This window comes from Stegodyphus dumicola, chromosome 9, assembly GCF_044657685.1.
Source record: "Stegodyphus dumicola isolate Sdum_Otavi_A_Nest chromosome 9, ASM4465768v1".
Taxonomy (NCBI): Eukaryota; Metazoa; Arthropoda; class Arachnida; order Araneae; family Eresidae; genus Stegodyphus; species Stegodyphus dumicola.
Genome location: NC_140776.1, coordinates 101,387,409 through 101,406,591, shown reverse-complemented (window position 1 = coordinate 101,406,591; position 19,183 = coordinate 101,387,409). Strand labels below are relative to the sequence as shown.

The 19,183-nt window shown below is 32.6% G+C and overlaps 1 long non-coding RNA gene across 2 annotated transcripts in view; it reads left to right on the top strand.

The window, feature by feature from the left end:
* LOC146995431 (uncharacterized) overlaps window positions 1-18,671 on the top strand; it is a 119,643-nt gene extending 100,972 nt beyond the window's left edge. For both annotated transcript variants that reach the window (XR_015043047.1, XR_015043046.1), the window contains exon 3: window positions 18,427-18,671. This is a non-coding gene — a long non-coding RNA (uncharacterized LOC146995431). The remainder of the gene's footprint in view (window positions 1-18,426) is intronic.
* Window positions 18,672-19,183: the final 512 nt, after the last annotated feature.

Genomic DNA, 19,183 nt, shown 5'->3' with positions numbered 1-19,183 from the left:
ATTTCATGAGATGTTGCAAATATGGAAGTCTATCTATTCGCATATTTCAACGTAACATTCATTGTGGTAGTTTAAACTTCTGCGAAGTGGATCTAGTGTTAAATCTATTACCATCTCAAACCAATTGCATGGAATGTGAAATACTTTGAAGGGATCATGGGCACTAAAACCTTAGCTTAGTCTTCCGTTTTAGAAAGTTGGTTTTGTGATGAATGTTTCGAGATTAGAAGAATAATTCCTAAATACTACGAGTATTGATTCATAAATCGTGTTAGCCGACTTAAAGTACGAGAAAAATTAAAATCGGAATACAAAGGCGTTCGGGATTCCTTTAGTACAAAATTAAGCACAAACTTGCACCTAAGAGTGAACAGTTGAACAAGTTAAACTGAAAGTAGCTTTTTTATTATTAACCAGACGACTGGATAACTGACCGACTTCTTTACAAAATCAAGCTAACTTCCTTCTCTAAGAGAAATTATCGAAAAAAGTAAGTGATTCATCCCTTCAAATGTAAAGAGTTCCCCAAAATCGATATCAGAACTCTTCTCGCTCCTATTCAGTGGCACAAACTGTAGTCGGCCTTCAGGTAAAGTGAAGCAAAGTAATTAAATTCTAACAATATCAGGTAGTGAGTTTTCATTGAACCACTGCCAGTTAAGGTCCACCTTTTACCTCAATTTTGGGACTTCAAAGATATTCTTACAACAAATATGACCTGAAAACATGATATAAATACTTAAAGAAAAACTTTTTTAATGCATTCTTCTTCTCTTTTTAGAAAGCTATTTTCTCCTAAATGATGATCTTTTCAGTTTAAAATTTATTACTATATTCGGTCATCTTGTTACAATGTAAGGTGTTATTCCTTCTCCTCTTGCGTTCTCTTGTGGTGAATCACTACCAGCTAGCAACCGCAAGATTTGTGATTTTAGTACTGCTGAAACCATGTAATTTTTTTCATTTTCCCATTCTGTAAAAAATCTAATATAATGTAATAATCTAAAAATCTAATATACAATTTTTAAATCTTCCTGGAATGGTTTAGTCCTGTAGAGTTTGGTCTTCTTAAGTAGCATAAAATGGACCATTGCGTTGTGAAAAAAATGCATTCCGGGACCGAGCCGTGAGAGGATCGAAAACATAAAACATATACAAGATATAAAGGAAAAGTTCATATTAAATATATAAAGAAAGCATACTGTAAGAGGTTCCAGATTAAATATCAGTTTATTCAATTACAACACAATAAGAAAAATCTTAACCTCATCTGAGAGTCTGTTCATTTAAATTCATAAAAAAAAACTTAAGGTTTGTCTGGTGATTTAAAAGAAAGGGAAGGGAAACAATTTATGGCCTGAGAGTTAAATTTTAGATTCGACGTTGTTTTTACTGCTAAGGACGTTTTTGAAAAAACTTGCCTAAAGTTCCAACACACCAAAAAAATAATACTTATCTTGAGTGGACATCTTGAAGTGGAGGAGAGCTCATATCTTAGCTCTATCCTTACGTCACTTGGCAAATCCGCAAGACAGAGACTCGAACGGCACGACAATAAATTACATCAGCTATACCGTCAAATCATACGCCTGCTACTGGTTTCCATAGAAGAAAATTATTCCCACTGGAAGCAAGAGAACAGCTTACACCGCACGGCTGTCTGCCTAGACTCTCAGCTCCACCAAGGAAAACGTAGACAATTAAGCTAGGCATTTTAGAGAACGGCTAACGCAGGCTTCCAGTTGACTAAGGTGACATAATTCCTTCTGTTTTCAAGTCGGAGTTCAGAGGACATCGTCCTGACTTTTGCCGATACAGATAGAGACCCAAGTCTCTGTTAATTTTTTTGTTATTCGCTCAACAGTTTTTTTTTTCTTCGCATTTTTGAGAAAACCCGCGGCCGGGGAGCATAATTGCCGCTCCCCGCCGGAAGCACAGCTCGATGCAGACTAAATCTTTTCCTTTCTCCTTCGCAACACCCACAAGTTTTTTCTCAGTCTCCGTCAACAAGTCCGTCAAGCCCGAAAATCAGCGAGTCAGTCAGAGAGTGCCTAAGCGAGTCAAGAGTAAGTGTGTATCCAACTCGAATTTCCTTCGTCTCCTTCCCAAAACGGGCTCCCACTATGGCTTCACTTATCGCCCCCTTAATTATGGCAAAATCTTCGTTTTCAACTCCAGAATGCGGAAATAAGGGTGATCGCGCATGCGCGCCCTTCTTCACTTAGCCAACAACCGGACCCTCAATCGCCAAAAACCTGAATGACTTACATTGAAAGACAAGTAGCAACCTTTGACCTTTCCGTCACGTACTTTCCTCTCTTAAGGTCAACTAACAATGAAAGTTCTTTCTCGAACATTCTAAAGCGCGCGAAATCATGACTTGGCGAAAATTGCCTCCCTTTCCCTGCTTCTTTCACAATGAATAAAAGTTTGTACAAGATTTACAAATAGAGGAAAATAAATAATACTCTTTTAAACTAAATAATATTTCCAGAAGCATCTGTTTTTCCCCAAAATTAAAGCCTTAAATTAAATAATTCAGAATCAAAATAAAATTTAAATTTCCATAAATCATAAAATCATTCACCTAATTTTTTTATAACGCTATCAGATAATTTCTCTACATAACAAAAAATCTAATATAATGTAATAATCTAAAAATCTAATTTACAATTTTTAAATCTTCCTGGAATGGTTTAGTCCTGTAGAGTTTGGTCTTCTTAAGTAGCATAAAATGGACCAAAACCTCCAAAAGACTGGATGCGAATTTTCATTATGTCTTGTAAGTACCACAGATACCTAAAAAGGGTTGTAAAGAACCCCTTTTTTAACTCAAATAAAAGTTTAACAGACGGCGCTACCTCATGCTTACAGAAGCCAACAGTTGCGGGTTAATTCAAAGATAATGGGTAAACTAAAATTAAGAAAGTAAGTTTATAAGGTATTTCTTCAGCCTTCTTAGCATACCTTCGTGGTGTAGTGTTCAGCATGCTCGACGCGTATTCGAGAGGTCCGTGGTTCGATTTCGACGAGCGCCCTGCTCATTTTTCATGTCTCCTGCTTCGAAATAATCTAAGGTCTCTACAAGTTATTTGCTTCACAATTTGAATGACGAAAAAGCTGTTTCTGGTCTAAGGTCGGCGTAAGAAGCCTAATAGCGAGAATTACTCTACGTTGTAGAATAATATCCGCAAGAGAAAACAATTAGCAACTTAATCTCCAAGCACACAAAACATGCTCTAATTCTACCCTCTAAAACCTTCCTTTAAATAGTCTCTACTTTCTACTTCATTTGAATATTACGCGAGCCAGAAATTTACATTCTGGCAATAAAATGGAAATTAGAGCAATAGAACAAAAAAATCAACTTAAAATAACTGGTTAGAAACTAAACGTAAACTCTACAATCGACTTCTACTAAATTATTAATTTAAGTTTCATATATATGTATGTAATTTTTCGGTTTTATCCGTTTTGTGCACTCTCTGCGAGTTTTTCACTAAACTGATTGTGCAACATTGGGTCTCGTTCATTCGCTCTCCCAACACTGTTGTAAGTTCAGGTTGGAATTACGAGGAAGTTCAGGTTGGAATATAATATTCCACTTTTCTGCCTCTCAGAGTGGAATGCGACCCTATGTTCTATGGTAATTATTGCTCATCTGGATGAGTACTGTCACCCTTCTTAATTTGTAAACACAATTGAGAATCATCCTGTATATACATGTATCTATAAATTATATACAATACTCGCTGCTTATTGAATTACTTCCCTTCGAAAGATATTTAAGTTTATTAGCTGACTGAATTTAATAGATGGCGATTTGTGCATTACAGAAAGTAATATAAGTTTTAAAATTATTCCGAACAGAACTAAGTAAGATTACTTCAGATGACACCTAGTCTTTGTAAAATAGCTTAAACGGCAGAATTTATCTTACTTCGTCGTTTAAGTTACATTTCGTATATAATTATAGTGCTAATTAGTGTTAATAAACTAGAATTGGATGGGATAACTACTTTATAACATGGATGGGATAACTACTTTATAACCTTCAAATCTCTGTAATATTGGGCCTTTTTCCGATGCAATATTTACTTATGATTCAATTACAAAAGAAACTCAAGAGTTTGAAAATTACCAAAAAACATATTTTCTTAATTGTCATGTAAACTTATATTCCATATTTAGGACCACTACCAGACTCAAATTTAAGACGGGATTTTAATGGGAAAATGCGTTATGTTATCAAGTTTCGGGCTCGTGACTCTGTGAATAACCCCATTAAGAAAGACAAAATAATAAACTGAGCATTTAACTAATTAATCTGTTTTATTCAATTTACCTTCAGATTCTAGTTTAATTATTAAGCAACAAAAAGAAATAATAGTACATATATCAAGGAAAATCATATCTTCATATAAGTAAAGGGGTATTCAATTAATTTCTTCACACAGAAATGTCCGTTACATTTACTCAGCATTATCACTCCATTCTTATAAATATGGCTTCTTAAGTATCCACTATATATATTAATGATATTTACAATAACAAGCCAACAGTTAATTTAATTTCATTGATACCCACATCAGGAAAAGGCAGCGAAGAAAGTTCTAACTGCTCATTCATACGAAACTATTAACAGTTAATCAGATTAGGTGTAAATTAAGAAAATTAAAGAAAATAGCTAAACAAAAAATATTAAATAAAAACTTATCTCGGAGAACCAAGCTTGTCGACGACGCTCTATGCTAGGACGAAAGCAGATACTCCGATGGGTCGGGAACTAAGAACAAGCCTGCAATTTTGCTGTACAAAAATCTCTCCCCGAGAATCCGGCGTCTCCGGGAAACCCGACAGTAACATTGGAATTAGAACGCACGGGATTCAGACGTCTAGCCCAGGAAAAGGTAAAAAAAATATCGTTAGATCCACCATGTTGAAAAACATACGGGAAGCATTCTGAGTAGACGTGTATGAAGAACTTGCGGTCATTATCACGTTGGTATAACTAGAACAACACAGTTACAGTTGTTGATGGGAAATACTCTAAAAATGTTTCTACGCCTATATTAGCATTTCACAAGTGGATGCTCTCGAATATGGGACTCGGTGTAATTACATCTTTTCCATGATTCATGGGGTAACACTACACATGGCGCAAGATGATACAAATTTCCACGCGAATGCCACATAAAATTCTGATGTAGCGTTGAACAGCTCATAAAATTTTACTCATACACCTCTCCACAGTATTCGATAGAAGATAAATTACACCTACCCCAAGGGTGTCAAAAATCTGCTCCACCAAAACTACATTTGTCCGGTCGGCAGCGTAATTGCTTAACAAGTCCGACTCTCCAAAGTTCCAATGACAAGAAGGATCTGGGAGTATTTTAGTAGCAACTTACAGCAAGGACAGCCGAGGAATAAGTGATCAACAACCGAGAATCCTACGCGCGATCACACAAAAACCAGGACATCAGAAATCCAGAATTTCGCAAACCCTAAACAAAGAATATGTGTATATAAGGAGGAAAACTTCTCCGCAACAGGGGTGGCTCCATCCCAGTGTAGAGGGAAACAGCTGCGCATGCGCGAAATATCTATCGCCAAAGCGCAAAAACTCGACGCCGGGGTCGAAGTTTAAAGTTCACGTTTATCAAGAATTCATAAAATGAGTATCGTTTTAAATTTCTTTAAATTTTAAAGGAAAAGAAAATATTTTTTGCGCAAGTTAATTAATTAATGGATTAGTTATTCTGAGGGGAAAAAAGTACGAAAATCCAAGTTTAAGTTATCGCGAAAAGTCAAAAAGAAACGTTTTGTCAAAGACCGTTTCTTCTTAACACGTGTTCCCCAATTTCCTGTACGAAGGCAAAATTCTCGCCGTCAGGTTTCGTCGCCAAATTCCTTGGAGAATTTTCCCTCCACTTTCCAGCGGTGTAACAGCAAACTGGTTTGCATTACGTCTATAGAACCTTTCCTTCTTTACATAGACCTTCTTTGCCCTAAGCATGACTAAACTATTCCGCCAAATCAAAAACAACGTTTTCCGCAAGCGCAACCAGTCAAAACTACTAGCCAATAGTGGACACCACCTTGCCAAATCTGTTGATCTTTTCACGTAACCTCACATTAACAATTGACCTTTACTGAAAGGCATCACTTACTCCAAGCCCCAAGAAATCCAAAGAGAACAATGCAGAAAGCTTCTAACACAATATCCACACTTTTTATATTTTGCAGAATAGATTGACACAGCAAAAAAGCCGCTTCGCTAGCCCACTTGATTTTACACATACAAATTATTTCCCTATTTTACTAATTTTCCGATTAAATTTAACAAACAAAAATTTAGCATTGAAGTACTAGTTTTCAGATCAATAATTAGTGAAAAATGAAAAAATAAAACTATTAATCCAAAGAGTAAAGAAATAAAATACATTAGAATAATTCCACTTTCCTTAAATAATTGCATTTACGCTTAATACCTTTCTTAACGAAAAACAGACATTTTTCTACATAAGATCTCTTCCCCTTCTTGACTAACATATATATAGCTGCTTTCCAGAAAAAAAGTTATTCCTAGAAGAAAATTTAATAGTGAAATTTTAATAATTCGGTGTATATATATATATATATATATATATATATATATATATACATTAATTTACTATGAATAAATGTGTATGAATAAATGTGTATTAAGGTGTATTATAGAAGCTTACAATGGAGTGTGTAACACGTTTCAATAAGTGCGGGTTATTTTGTAGTTAATGCTAATGTCGCGATGGGACCAACTGTTTGATCAATTGCGTCAAAGGTATTATAGCAAGAAGAATAAGTGAAAGTTGCATAAATTTGAAGGATTAATTTCGAACGTTAATTGAACCTCCTTCTTCAGCTGTAGGAGTGAATCATGAGAATATGCTCAAGCAACACTAATCGACAAATCATTCCATGAAGCTCCAGTTAAAAAAAAGGAAGAAAACCACTGTGTCATCCACTGGCAAAAAGAACGAGGATTTTAACCCTGCTGTTCTGTTCGTATTTATTCCACGTACGTAGTTCGGGTCAATATAACCCGCTTCAGAAAACTAACATTTCTTGCAGTGAATGATAGGTGCCATTTAACAAATGGTTTAAACTATAGTAATGTAAGTTTAAAAATAGATCTAATAATATAAAACATCTATAAAAATAACAGAAAACTATTCGAAACTGAAACTTACCTTTATTTACAATTTGAACGGTAATATCTCACATGAGATTTGCAAATGTGATTCTTATAACAAGAAGCATAATATATTAGTTTTGTTGTCATTGCTGGATGGACAGAGCTTGCACTTTGCACGTTTGACACACAAAGAAGTATTCTCAGCAGATGCCGATGGTACGTTTGTCCCTTTTCCTCTGTATTCATTTCACTATCTTTATCGATTCCTCACTTCTTTGTAGGTGTGGCTTTGCTTCAAATGTGTGGAAAAATGAGTGGTTTTCCCAGTTTTTCCAAACAAAGTCTTCGTTATAGTCAATTTATTTTCGTTCCATTCACTGTGTATTGAAGTCCATAGAACAAATGCATTGTACGCAGAAGTATCAAACACGTTATAGAATACTATCATGGGCTAGCGATTTATTAGGAAGTTCTGATTTATTTTTTCTAATGGTCTCAAGCACAGTCATTTTCCGTTTTAGAAGAAGTTATCCTAAGGTGTAAGATGTGAAAAAATTATCGCATGTTATATTGTGCCCTGAATACCCATAGGTCTAATTTTTCGTCTTTCCTGCACACACTACTCGCATCTCCTCATTTTTCTCTGGCTTTGATTCCCATTCTTTTCCAATGTAAATTTGTGTTTTCAGTATATACGAAGTTTTACTCTTGCATAAAATCCACACTTTGTTCCCATATTTATGGCTTACTTCGTAAATACTGTTTAAAAGGACATACGCCACAAAATCCTACTAATTGTTCATATACAGTAATATTTTCATTCGGATTATATAAATTTGGTAGAATTTCTATCCACCTTTCCCAGATATCTAGCACTGCAGTTAATTTATCCAAACTTCTTTCTTGACGAATGGATTTATTATCAAAACGATTAACTCTCGATATGATGAAAATGTTTCGAGGGACATTGTAGCACGAAATATATGTCTGCCAGTTTCTTTATCCCATAAGCTTTTTGTCGATTCTCCTTACGATTTATAAACAGCAGCTAACAATAATGAATCGATATATGTGGTGATAGTTTTGTTAATTTTTTAAATTATGAAACTTTAACATGGAAATAAAAAAAAAAAAAAAATGCTGATTAGTTAAGCGGATGAAAAATAATACCAGTAAACATTTTTGCGATGATAATGCGTAGTTTTAGAGAATAATGTGAATGCAGAAGCTCGTTTTACATTTTTCTTACAATGAGCAATTCATTACCGCAAATTCTTCGATGGATAACCAGGTGGAAAGATGGCATCTTCTTTAGAATATTCAATTGCTTTAACATTGTCTTATATCCTGTGCAGATGCTCTGAAGGAATTTGCCTTCGCCGACCTAACAGGTAACTTTCCATGTATTTAGATATACAAACTCTTCAATATGGACTCCTTTCAAATCACTCGAGAGCCTTTTGCCAAATCACTCGAGAGGACTTTCGACTTCACAATGTTTTTAAAGACTCATACCACAAAGCCACTGTCAACTTTCAAGCACCCACGCTTTCTTCTGGTTTCGTATCCGGGCCAGAGATTATGATAGCCGACTTTCCTACTACCAAACCAACAGGGTGGCCATCTTAACATTAATGACCTTAATCAATCTTAATAGACCCTTACCTGCACATCTTGATGCCAGATGACCCAAATCGTTTCTAGCAGTGAATCACAGTTCGTCTGAAACCACTGATTACGGCTGAAATCCGATGATTACTGCTGTGACATCACACTTACTACAGTGCGGAATGAATAGACTATTATAACATAAAGTATCTATTTGAAAAACATACGTACATAAAGTCTTTAGTTGATTTAAGCATAGTATTTAGTCGGCTAGAGCTGTTTCGGGCAGATATATGGGTTCCACAGGAATGTGTTACATTTCTACTTATGCTCGCTGACAATGAAAATTATCATAGTTTGTTATACTCCTTCTACAGCTACTACCATGAGTGAGCGAAGTTATTTTTTTCGAATGGTTAATTTTATTTAAAATAAAAATATCTTAACGCACATTATGTCGCAAATTCAGTGACACTATGACGCATGTTACGTTGTTGAAACGTTGTTGTTGACGCATGTTATGTTGTTGAAACTATATGTTATATGTTATGAAAACCATATGTTGTTGTTATGATACAACTCAAGGGCATGGCATAGTTTCAGGCGATGTTATGATAGAATTCCAGTTTCACAACAGACAATTATCTCTAGATGAATATTAGACGTAAAAAATGTGAGAATGATGTCTGCTACAGCAGATTTCTCTCTCATAATTTTTTTAATTCTTAGATTTTGTTAAATACAATACAGTTTTCTTTTAAATTTATTTTCCGTTTTTTTATTTATGTGTTTTTCAATAATATTATCCGAACTTTCTCTAAGCGAGTACAGAATGTTTTATCTTGTTTTCGTAAAAATTTATTTGCTTAATTATTTGACAAATAATTATATTGAAACGGAATCTGTTGGAATCTATAAGAGTGAAATTTTATTTTTTTCTTCACTGGGTCTCATAAAATTTATTTCCCAGAAATGGCTCTGAAGAAGTTTCGAAAAAAACGACTGCTCGGAATTTTGCACTGCACAATTGGGATTTTAAAGTACCTTTTTCTAATATTCTATATATTTGATGTTTCATATATTGGATTTTCGGCAAGTAGGGTACAAAATAATTTTTCTAACATTATTTACTTACAATGTTCTATTCAGATATTTATCCGTCCAATTCTTCTTTTGTTTAGACTTAGAGTTTAAAATCGCTTTTCAATAGAAGTAACTTTACACTGCATAAAATAATGAATTTATGCAGATAGGGTATATAGCAAATTCAACAATATTACAATATTGTATAATCAGGCCGTATGAAAGCTTAGTTTTCGTACTTCTAATTTTCTTGGAGTTGCTGTATAACAGAGTCATAATATAAACAAAAAATTCTGTTCCTAATAGATCATTATATTTAATTGATTATTGAGTAGTAAAACTGATATGGATGCTAGTTTTTGAACGATGCTTTGTTCTCCCACTGAAGAGCAACAAAACTTGAGCATCTGGGAACAAATAACCTGTTTCGAAATGCAATCTCTTTAGGAAGAGGAATATTTATGGGCTGTAGCCATTTTTTCTACAAGTCATTAAATTAACTAGAAGTTAATAAATAAATAAATATATGAGTGCGAAAAATATTATTCAGAATCATTCTTTTATCTTTGTTGTACTGTACCTTGATATTATTATTATTTTAGTCACTTTTCATTCACATTTTTATTTCGTTGAGTTTGATACTTTTAGTTTAATGTATTATTCTTCTAATTGTCTTTAATTTTTATTACTATATATAAATATTTTTATTTATAGCCTTGATTTTATTTAATTTTAATTATTAATTACTTATTTTTTTACTTTATTCTTTTATTATCATCGTTCCTAGTGGCCTCCCACTGGACTGCCGTGTTTCTAATTTTAGACATTAATTAACTCCTATACGCAATAAATTTTGAGTACAAAAAATTAGTTTGCAAACTGATAACAGGACACAATGCACTTTTCCTTTTAGTGTTGGTGGCGCCATCTGGTGTCCATAAGTGAAACAATAAATTAAATGCCGTGAAAGTGTGTCATGTCTTTCTCTCCTAATCTCAAAAATACACATTTACTTACCTTACACATTTTAATTCATACCTTATCAAAACTCTTCTGAAATTAGAAAAAAAAGTAAAAAAGGTTTCCAATGAAATGAGTATTACAAATATGTGGGCCATGATAATGTTTTGGATTTTATTCTTTCCCTTTTTTTATTTTTTTAAACCAAAAATAAATAAATGACACAAAGTTTAAAAAAACGTTAAACTACATTGATACAGACACATGTTAAAATGTCTCAGTGTCAAAGATTCTAGTTTGCTAGAAATTTAATGAAATTTATTAAATGAATATCGTATGTTAACATCATAAATAAAGTTTGTTTATTTCGTCATTTCTATTTTTAAGGAAAAATTGTTACTTTATATTTAATAATATTCTTTAATTATGTTCTGCATTTTTATTAAACTATTAAGATGCTTCTTTAAATTAATTTCTTTTGGTATCCTAACGTTCCAAAATAGCTGGTTTATTACTTTCGTTAGATACTTTTATGTGAATACTTTGGCTACCAAACGAGTCACATATGAGTCATACGATTCCTCAAACAAACAGTCACATGTAAGACGATGGTAGAAGCGCAGTCCTTTTATAATTTATAGATGAAGTTTACAGAAACAGCATTTAGTATACAGTGGTCTCAAATTGGCGGTAACCGAAGTGATTTAATATAATCAGCAAAACATCTGCATTCAGTATTTGTTGCAAATAGGGTGTTAGAAAAATTTCAAGATTTTAGTTATCTGAAGTCCGAATTTATATTATTTTCATTTCCATTAAATACAAACGTGAGTAACGCACCAGAAAATCTACAAATGAAGCTTATTAATTTCATTGTAGTAGAAACCTTATTCAAAGATTCCATACAGATTTTAACTTTTATCCGTACTTGTCAAGCAATAAAAAAAGCTCAGTTACGCATTTTTGCACTAAGACTAGTTGCTAGGTTTGAGATACATTTATATGTGAACAGATGTTTTTTGCATTTGAAAATTATTAAGGAAAGAACGCGATCGACAGATGAACATCTATAATCCGTGACTTCTAATAATGTCTCTCGAAAGTTACGAACTTTTCCAGAACGAAAACGCCATCAAGCATCAAGCTGCTGTAAGAAATAAATACGTTTATAATAATTTACATACTGTATTTTTATTTATGCATGGAAGATAAATTTAATAAATAAGAGAAAAAGATTAAGTTATTATTATTTATACCAAGTTTTGTTCCACTTAGTAAAATTTCTCGTAAATCTTGGAAAATTTCATAATTTGTTTATTTTTATTTAAATTAAAACACCTAGCAAGTGTCTAGCATATTTAACGATTAATTAGAAATGATAGAGTTATTTGAAAGAAATGTCAGTAGAAGGATTTAATATTTAGCTCTCAATATGTTCGATACGAAGTGTAGCCAACAAAAATGTCTTACTGGTACCAAATTTTCCGTTTCAGATAGGAAAAAAATGAAAATTATAATTCTTTTTTGAGATATTATTATTTTTGTTTTGTAGGTTTTGATAAATATTTAACGAACAAAACTGAAAATTTACTTAAAATATTGTTTATTCGTTAATAACAGTTTTCATTTTGCTAAAAGAAAGAAATTTTTTCAGATCGTACCTGAGGGACACTGTGCCCTTTTACACAATGACAAGGAGCATATTAAATATGCAATAGAGTTGGGGGCCTACTAATGATCAGCGGCTGAACTGGTAGTTTGGACAAGCTTTAGGTCCTAGCAGACGGGATAGCTTGTATGGAAGTTTTCATGCTTATTCCATGTGCAACATGAATACAAGTTTTTTTTTTTTTTAAATCCCCGAGAGTCTCTAGAAAGGCCAGCCCCATATCGTCTGCCGTGACACAGATAATCAGTTCCAACCAAAACATTTTTTACAATTCTTTTCAGTTTTACTTAAAGGATTGTTTCATTTTTCAAACTGAGTCGTCAGCAGGTATCTTATTTATCGTTTATTCAATATAGTTTCTTCACTTCAAATGAGTAAACACACGGAATTTTGAAAAATTAAATATTACGAGCTTAGAAAGATGAAAAATTAATTGTGAGATCACCGTGTTTCGGATCATCAATCTTCTGCTACTACAACTCCCGACTCGGTTCGGTCATTCTCGGAACTCAACGTACTCTCGAAACTCCAGCCTACAGGCTATCAGGCTATAACAGTGAAGATGGCTTCACGGCAAAGCACCAGAGTATAGCTCTCGACTCTGTTCGGCCGCTTTCGGAACTCAGCGTACTCTCGAAACTCTCCACGTTACAACTCGCGTTGCACTCGACAGACACGACGATGCACTCGTTAGACTCGCGATACTCGCTAGACTAACAACTGACGATCAACTCACTAGACGAGGACCTGACTAACTCCCACACTCACTCACTACTCCGTGTGCAGTCATGGTTTATATAGCTTTTGGGCTGCGTTCGAGAACATTCTGGTCCAAACCGGTACGAATTCGTTCCAGAAGGTTCTCAACCCGTCTATGGCATATCGCCAATTTTGTCGCCAAATGGAATTCGAGTCAAATCTGGCATCCCTATCTTCCCTTCCCATTTTATGGCAACCCGCAACCCTTGCGGGGACGCCTCGATCTTACCGCGGCTGGGTATTTCGTAACAATATACATAATCAGTTTTTTGTATGTCATTAATATATCAGTTCTCTTGGATGTCAAAACTGATTTAAATATATATCAATAGCTAAAATCTACTTTTTGGAAATGTTTGAACTAATGTGGAGAATAAACAAGATTTGAATATGAATCTAAAATAAGTTCATTGTTTGCTTTACCATCTACCAGATTTTAACTTAATATTTGTTTTTATGCACAGCTTTTATAAACTCAGATAAACGAAAACAGAGGCTTGTAGACTCAATCAAATATCCCAATAATAAGGATAAATGGTTTTTTGTGGCACAAATCTTCTTAAGAGGAAAAGCAAAGTCGCGCAGTTTGTGGGACTTCTTTGTTCTGCTTTAGCCATCGTATTTAAGCATGGAGGTAGGAAGTAAGAAGGAGTCGCCCTAAACAAGTTTCTCCGTACCCTGCTCTGAAGCACCGGCGATCCCTACGTGGTGACCAAAACATTGGGTCATTTACCATTGAGTTCTATGGGATTTGACGCGTTCGGATGTAAATATTTTATAATTACGTCGCAAATATACATATAAATGTATATATTTTCTTTTTCTACAACACTTCAGAGTCCTAAGTATGTGAAAACAACATATTTTTAAACAACATTTCATTCTGAACGGAATTAAATGCTATACTTTTCACAGGACAGTTTTCTCAGAATGGTTTAATTTGAATGAAATATTTTCACAAGTTTTCGTTAATTACATTAGAAAAAAAAATTAAAGTAATTCGATTTTATTCGGTTAAGGTACAAAAATTAAGATCAAAGTTTATTGTATTATTAATATTAAAATTATGCATTATTTCTTTTCTATTTATAGAGCTATTTCCTAAAATACTTTCTTAAATATGACATGATTTTTTGGCTTCTTTTAAATCGAAAAATGTAAGTCAATTTATCATGAATGCTCTTTTCGGTTCATTGTAAATTAGAGAACTATTAGGAAAATAGTATTTGACTTTCTCTGAACATTTCTGAAAGGAAATAAAATAAGTTTTTTTTTTTTTTTTAAGTATTATTTAAAACTTGTAACTGAGTTATTATAAAATGTAAAGGGAATAATTCTTTTAATTATACTTATGAGATTTTTTTTTTTTTTTTTTTTACCCTTCATTTCAACAATACATATTCCAAAACTCTTTATTACGTTCTTAAGTGCGCATCTCATAGCATTTGCTTTACAATACCTTTTAACAGATTGCTTTCCAATACGAACAATTCTTGCTTAAATAGTTTTATAACGTATTTGTCAACAGGATTTCAATTTATGTTTACAATTCAATATTAAGGTTATTATATATTTAGATAACATTTATAATCATTATAAATTAGATACATTTAATCATTAGATTTCTTCACAGTACTATCACAGTTGTTTATAAGTGAATAAATTCTTCATTTCAAATACATTTATAAATAATTTAATGGATATTTAAGTATTTTGTCAAAGGCAGATACATGCTTTTTGCAAGCACATGCATAAATACCCATACATATTTGCTATTTATCATTTCCGGCATGTACAGATCTTTAATTTTTGTGCATTCACTATATTTTTCGTGTAAAGTAATTTACACTAATTTAGCATACACCCGAAAGTTTTACATAAAAAATATATATGAATATAATTTGAATGAAAATTATAAGTATTATTTTTAATACCCACTCAAAGGTCAGTTTTTCTTCAAAATTCCTCCACGATGGCATCTCTCTCTTTAGGCAGATAGCCCTTGCATGCGTTACTCTATTTAATGAAAACTTAATCTGACCTATGTGCCTAATTACAAATATTTTAACATACATAATTTTATATTTACATTTAGCCATCAAGTTCCAAACTTTTCAAATCTTCTAGAAAATAAATTTTGGCCGATCTCTTTTTAGCAATTTTCTTAAAATCTATATTTTTGTAGTGCAACAGCTTAGAATTTTATAAAACAAATTCATAATCAAAATCGCTGTTGTTAGTTATCGAAAAATAACCAAGATGTGATTTTTGCGTAAATGTCAGTAAACTATACAAATTGCTATTATCCATCACACTATGAATGTTTCTTTCATGCGAGAGTGTCCCTTTTTTCGATTTCTATGGAACTGTCGTGTGTCGAAATACTATCAGAATTTTGTCAAGCGAGCTTCTGAATGTAAACAAAAAACACCCCGTCTGGTGACCCAAGCTTCAAAGCAATGCTTCACTTCTAGCGCGGAATGGCCCCTCCTCCCTTTCCTACCTCCATGTATTTAAGGTGGGGGATGGAAAAGCTGGCTTTTGTTCATTGTAGGGCAGTTGGCACTAAGAAGAGGGCTTTGAATTACATTTCGCACGGTTCGTATCCTACCGTAGATTTTAACTGTATACATTCTGAAGAAAATAAAATAAATTGCAGACAAATAATGCATTGGCAAAATTACAGGCAGCTAGCAATTTGTTTTTGTTTGCTAGTTTGTTATCCTTATTTTGTATAAATTGCTTAATTTTTCAATAGTTAGCAAAATTAACTTTTCCCATATTTCTCTAATTAATTACTCCCAAGTCATCATTTTATTTACATTAATTGCCTTCTTGCAATGTATTTTCAAACATGAGAATTTCTAATTTGAAGGAGATAACGACTCTGTACCTCCTTTTAAAGCAAATAAAATGTAGCTCAAATTTACAACTTCATTTTCAGTTCCTTATTACAGTCGTCGCAGTCTTAAGCTGCAGACTCGTTTTGTGTAGGCTGCTTCTTTATCTGATTGGTCAATAGTTCTATTTAGTCGCTCGCTTTATTAAAACTAACTGCTTCGAACAGCCTGCTTCAATGAAAATCGTGAGTAGAACAATTAAGCAGTCGCAACTAACCCAGCCCCTCAATGCATGCTTTAACTTACGTTGCGTGACGAAAGAATTTCACTGCACAAATAATGTTTTAATTAAGGGTGATACAAAAATGATAGGTCAGGGTTGAATCATGTGACAACTGGAACCTAGTACCACTACTAATTGTTAAATTAATTAGTACAAAATTTCAATGTTTAGAACTATTGCTTCACTAGTTTTTCTTTTATTTCACTGTCTGTGATCTACAGTTGATTGTGTACTTTAAGTTTCTTTGAAACTAATAGCATAAACGTCTTTTTGTGTAGATCAAGAAAAGATTATTTATTTTGGATTTATGTCGAAAGGAGTATTCCTTCCGCTTCGTATTTTAGATAGAGTGCAGTTATAGGTTTCCTAGTGAGAAAGTTATGCAAAGGTGGAATTTTTGCAAAAAAGCAAAGACGGTAAGTTTTTAAACTGAATTTAGGTATTCTCGAAGCCTTTTAAATTCACAACAATTGATCTCCCATATCAAACCTTGTTACTTCAACCTAGTTCTTCCCATTGCCTTCAAAATTGTAATAGCTATTTTACATTATATTATTGTTTCATTAGATAGAAGGGGTAAAAGCGCAGAATAGGCTGCATCAACAAAGTTCAGTAGGCGGAGCTGTGTGACGTCCATAAATGGGTGGGACTAAGCTCGTGACGTCACAATGTAGTCTCCATGAACCTTATAACATGGAGCTTATAAGAAATAGACTAACCCAGTGGGCGGGGCGTGCGTCACACACATGTCGGGAAGAGAGAGTAGGGACGATTTAGTTATCGTAACATTGAAACATACGACGTTTGTATCACATAACTCTTTTTAATTATTAAATGTGATACGTTGTATAAATGATGAGATAATAAAAATAACAGTTTTTGCTAATAAGATTTTATATATCTCATGAACTTTTCTCATATCTCAACTATCCTTCTCTAACTTTTTCATATCTCATGTACTTTTTAGTACATTTTGAGTATTTTTTTTTACTGCATTTTGAGCGTAAGCGTAATTCTTGTCTAAACATCATTACTTTGATAAAACGGTAAAAACTCTGAACAAAAAATTTATGAATTTACTTTTGCCTACAAATAAAGTAAAATTAAGTAAGATTGATAGTACATGATGCTATGAAACAAATAAGGTATAATTAACCAAGATTTGGTAAATTTTTTTAAAATTTTATGAACATTTTCAGGCAGTAGTAGCAAATATTTATCATTTCAAATGTTTATAGAAACCAAGGATTGTTTTATTTATTTTTTCTGTTTTCAAAATTATTATGGTATTAAAAGATGATCATTTATGACAATATTGATAACTCATAAAATTCGGAGCATAAACTTTTCTGAGTGTAATGAAAAATTTTAAAAAAATTCGCAGTAAATAAAAAAATCTTATGCGGAACTAGAAATAAATTTAAAAAAAAATTACTATAAAATACAAGATATTATATGTCCAATCTTAAATTTTTATTAATGCGCCTAAAGTAACCTTGTAATTTTATATACCTGTAAATACTTTAAGCAGAATGACTATACATCCATAAATATATATCCATAATGTATGAAAGTAAACAAATTAGGATATTTGTAGCATTGAAAAATTCGCTTACTTCACTTTTTATTTCAAATATTTGTGAAAACAAGATTATATCTATTTATCTATTAATGTAAATACACACACCTATATATATATATTTACAGAGAGAGAGGAAGAGAAACAAATAATATGGTTTATCGATGCTTAAATAAAATTAATTTAGTAAATCTGCTTCGAATATTTTCTCTCTGTTTAGATTCATTGTAACATGCAACTGCATGATGCATTCTGATTTTTAAATATTGAAATATCACTGCTTTAATTAATATAATCAGGTGGTTTTTATCTGGCTCATCATCATAAATATGGTCTTGAAGAGAAGGAAATATATGTGTTCCTACGCTTTTTAAGACTATTAGAGTCATGAAATTTATAATATTTTTTTTATTCAATTTAAACTCCTTTTCAGTCTGCCTAAAAATTATTTCTGTATTTTTGCAGATCATTGGGACGTCACTGGAAGGAGAAATCAAACCTTTACACCCAGATTTATAATATTTGAAACCTAGCAAACCATCATATGGTTCTGTTAAAACTAAAGCTGAGAAACAGATATTAAATTTTACTTTAAGCTAAGCTTTTAACAACAAAACCAGCTATACAAGATGTATACTTTTCGTTCTTAAATATTCTTGTTTTTGATTAGTTATAATGCTAGGAATTAAAATTTACCTATAATTTAAAAAAGCAGCAAAAAATTATAAATTTTAAAGAAAAACTTTCAAAAATTCATTTTTAGGCATTTTAGTATTTAGTTATAGTTTAGTATTAGTTATAGTTAAGTAATTGTAAGAGAAAATTACTTGGTTGAATTTTTCTGTTAGTTCAGATTAAAAATATTATTTTTTAAAAGAAGAAGTTACAAATTCGCTTACATCATAGGAAAAGCTAAAAATATATACCCGTCTGAAAGCATGCAACAGCTTTAAAATTATTTAGAACGTTAATTATGCTTGAAAAACATGCTAAGTATTTAAAAAGCAATCTCAGTGTCAAAAATAAAAATATTTAAAAATTCTTACTTGTGAAATGAGGCACTACTACCAGCTTTTTCGTGACAATAGTACGCACTGCAATAGCCAACCATTGCTAATTTTTGGAAGTCGTCCCTACTCCTTCGGATGTGATCAAGGTGACAACCGGTAACGCGCCAGACAAGGGAGAAAACGCAATTGGGTTAGTTTATTTCTTATAAGGT